This window comes from Corylus avellana, chromosome ca3, assembly GCF_901000735.1.
Source record: "Corylus avellana chromosome ca3, CavTom2PMs-1.0".
Lineage (NCBI taxonomy): Eukaryota > Viridiplantae > Streptophyta > Magnoliopsida > Fagales > Betulaceae > Corylus > Corylus avellana.
The window spans coordinates 24,864,992-24,868,796 of NC_081543.1; positions in this window are offsets into that span (position 1 = coordinate 24,864,992).

Sequence of the window (3,805 nt, forward strand, 5' to 3'; positions counted from 1 at the left end):
AAGTTACAGAACTTCTCAAACGGAACTCACTTTAAAATTGAGTAGTTTTATTTAGAAGACTGTTATACAATTTGATGATATGACAATAACTATTAGCAATTGGATTGACATTTAAAATAATAATAATAATAATAACACCAAGAATTGATTTCATTGCCACATCATGTTTGTTGTTGTATGATCGTCCTATCTTTTTAAAGATAAAGGAAAAAATTAACATGCTTCCCCGTTTATGTGAAAGAATCTTCAATTGCACTTGATTCTACGACTTAAATGAATTTTAAAATACTTTATTAATTGGTATGTGCCTACCCAAGGAGGGCTTTATTCATCTATATGTGTGTTGGCCTTCAATTTTTTCTTTTTTGTTCCTACGCTTTTGGCCTGCAATTTTCAATTGAACATGTTTCATTACTATCTATTAATTAGAAGGAAAAAAAAAGAAAAAAGAAAAAGCTATATTAGTGTACTTATCTATTGCCCACAATTCAAGTCATCATATGGAGTTTATACCGTAGCCGATAAACAGTTTTCTTTTCTGTTTTCCAAAATTAAAAATACACTTTTTCTCATAATTCTTAACAAATAATATAAAACATAAAAGTACCTTTAGGAAATTTGTCGCACCTTGTTATAGGAACCGTGCAAGGACTTGTTGGAGCTCCTAGAAGGACTAACGGGGGCCTCATCTTGCTGAGGCGCCCTTATTGCAGATATGGTAACACAAGTCACCTCTTTGTTTTGATTTTTTTTTTTTTTTTTGAGGGAGGGGGGGGTCGCCCTTCCATACGAGAGTAGAGGGCTGACTTCGCCTCTTCTCATAATTTGTAACGATCTGAAAAGACTAGTTAATTTAGAGCTTTTACAAAATTGCTTGTAAAATTCAGTCGTCTCACTTACTCTATATGAACTACTCATCTTTTTAATGTGACCTGGAGGAGAGTGATCAAATATGATTCAACTTATAGGACTAGTATCAAACTAAAAAGATAAAGATAAACTCCACCCATAAAAAGAAATAGTAAAACAACCACACACATACTTAGATAGACAAGACTTTTCAATGCCCTAAACTTTATATGAAACTAAAGTCTAAAAGACATTACAAAAATCTAAAATAGTAGGCAACAAATATCATCAGCAACCCCAATCTGGCAAAGTCAACTGATATTCATGAGGCCAAGTGAAGAGATTGCGTAACTATAAAGCAAATTACAATAACAATTAATCCTACTCATTGCTGCCTAACATGCACATTACACGCAATGAATAAATTACAGTAAAATATAGTAATTCGAAAAATCTTAAACTTCTCAAAATCATTATTAAAGTTGATAATTAACTTCTTTGATTACTTTCGTTAATCAAACAATCTAGATTATATAGACTTACAAGACCAAATAGAAACATAAGAGAGTCCCTTCTATTAGGATGTGGTATAAAACCTCATTTTATAGCCTTTAATAAAAATTTGACACATCATATAAAAACACCAAATACAATAAAAATAAAAATACCGTATCTTGAATTCAAATCAATCACATGAATTTTTCTATTTATTCTAACCTAACGCTTGCCACCCACCACCGAACCCCCCACCCACTTCTAAGCCTCCAAAATTGGAGTCTTCAAAATCAATTAAGACGGTAGCTTCGGTGGTTTTGTCAATGATTTTATCAATAGGTATTTTGTCAAGAGAAGAAAAACTATTTTGTGTAAATAGTTATACTATATTTTGGTATTTTAAGCTTAAATGTATGTTTCCTATTCGAGGGTGACATCATGATTGAAGTTATTATTGAAACGTAATTGAAAGCCAACTCTTAGAGACATGTATGACATCTTCTAATCCCGTAGAGACTTTTAATACTACTAATAATAGACTCCAACCAATAGATAATAACTAGATAATAAAAACACGATAGATTTGCTAGTGAAACCTTTTGTTCTCATCCTTTGCCTTACCCCCATGTTTGATACGCAACATAAAAGGTCCATTTTATGGTGTTTGACATAGTACATGACGACCGACAAAGGAAAAAAAATAAAGAAAAGAAATGGTAAAAATAGCTTAGGACCCATTATTGTTTTGTAATTTTGCCTAATTCATGGCTACATTCATATTGCTATCACATCTAGCACACGTTGGACTCAAATAAACCAAATATTTTAATGATGAATGATGATAGAAAAATCAAATGGAAAGTGAATGGGTATAGGGAAATACGATCTTTACAAGTGTAGTGTTCATATTACAATGCGATTAGGATAACTTATAGAATAAGAAGAGGGGGCTGTGGGTTTTAAAAAAGGTTTGAAAAAACTGCATAAAAATTTAATAAGCTTTTACTCGTTTTAATGCTTAAAAACTTTTAATTAATAACTTAAGAATATTGAATTTTCAATTTCTTTTAATTATTTTATTTCGAGCAACTCCAACAGCTTAGCTAAATGAGATATACTAGCTACACTTAGCTATTTTTGTCATTTTTTTTAGCTCCAACATAATATTAGCTAGAATACTTTAGGAAAAATTACAGTTTAGCTCTCCAAAGTTGACAGCATTTTTCAATTCGAACACTAAATTTTAATTTTTATAATTCACCGCTACAAAGTTTCAATTTTTTTTAATTCAACCATTCCGTCAGTCGTAACTGTTTTGACTGACGGAATAGTGATCACGTGCGACATACGTCATCACTTATGCATCTTTCTTCCCCAGAATGCCTCTAAAATCTCTCAATGTTCTTGATCTCTCGTTCCTTGCATCGCCCTGCTTCTCCAGCGTGATCACCATTGAAGGACTTGAGCAAAGCTTCACGCCTTCAACAAATTCAATTTCATCCTAAATGGTTTACCACACAACAACAAAAACACCTTCCCATCTTCAATTATCAATCAGAAAATTAAAAAAAATAAAAATAAAAATAAAAATAAAAATCCCATCTCCCAGTAACCGAATTCACTCTGTTTTTACAAGTAATGCTCTGCCTCGCTACTGAGCAAAGGTCAGAAAAGAAGAAGAGAGTGTTTGAGACTTCTACTTTGTTTGCCGTTGTCGTCTCCAACCTTGCAACCATTACCAACTCCGACTCTTCTGCAATTAAAGTGAGAGAGACCCATTTAAGGAAGCAGCTCAAATCAAAGCAGAATACAAAGCAAGACAGAGAGAGATACAGAGAGAATCAGAGAGGATTACAAAAATTGGAAAAATTTGGAACGGAATTTCTTGAACGACAACACGCCAAAAAGGTCAGTTTGATAATTGAAGGAAACAAGGTAAAAAAAAAAAAAAAAAAATTGGAAGAAGAAAGAGATGAATCTTTGATGAGCCATCCCAACTAGTATTGTTGCAGGCAGGGATCGTCACAAAAGCACATGGCACATGCCACAATAAATTGCAGAACATAAAGTTGGTAAAAGCTGATTGTCGTTCAAGAAATTGGCGAGGATTATTGGAACGCGACAACACGCCCAAAACCACCAACGTTGGCGAGGATTACCGTCACCTCCGAGAGGTCCAAGAACGGAAACGACACCATCGCCTCTGCCAAGGTTTTCGTCGATGGAGTGGAGGTGACGTGTCATCTCTGGTTGGGATAATTTTAGGGGCACTTTGGGAAAGAAAGATGCCGCACGTAATCACTGTTCCGTCAGTCAAAATGACTTTAACCGATGAAATGACTGAATTGAAAAAAAATTAAAACTTTGTGGGGGTTAATTGCAAAAATTAAACTTTGGTGTTCAAACATTGCCAACTTTAAAAGCGTAAACTATAATTTTTCCAATACTTTAATTGCTAATT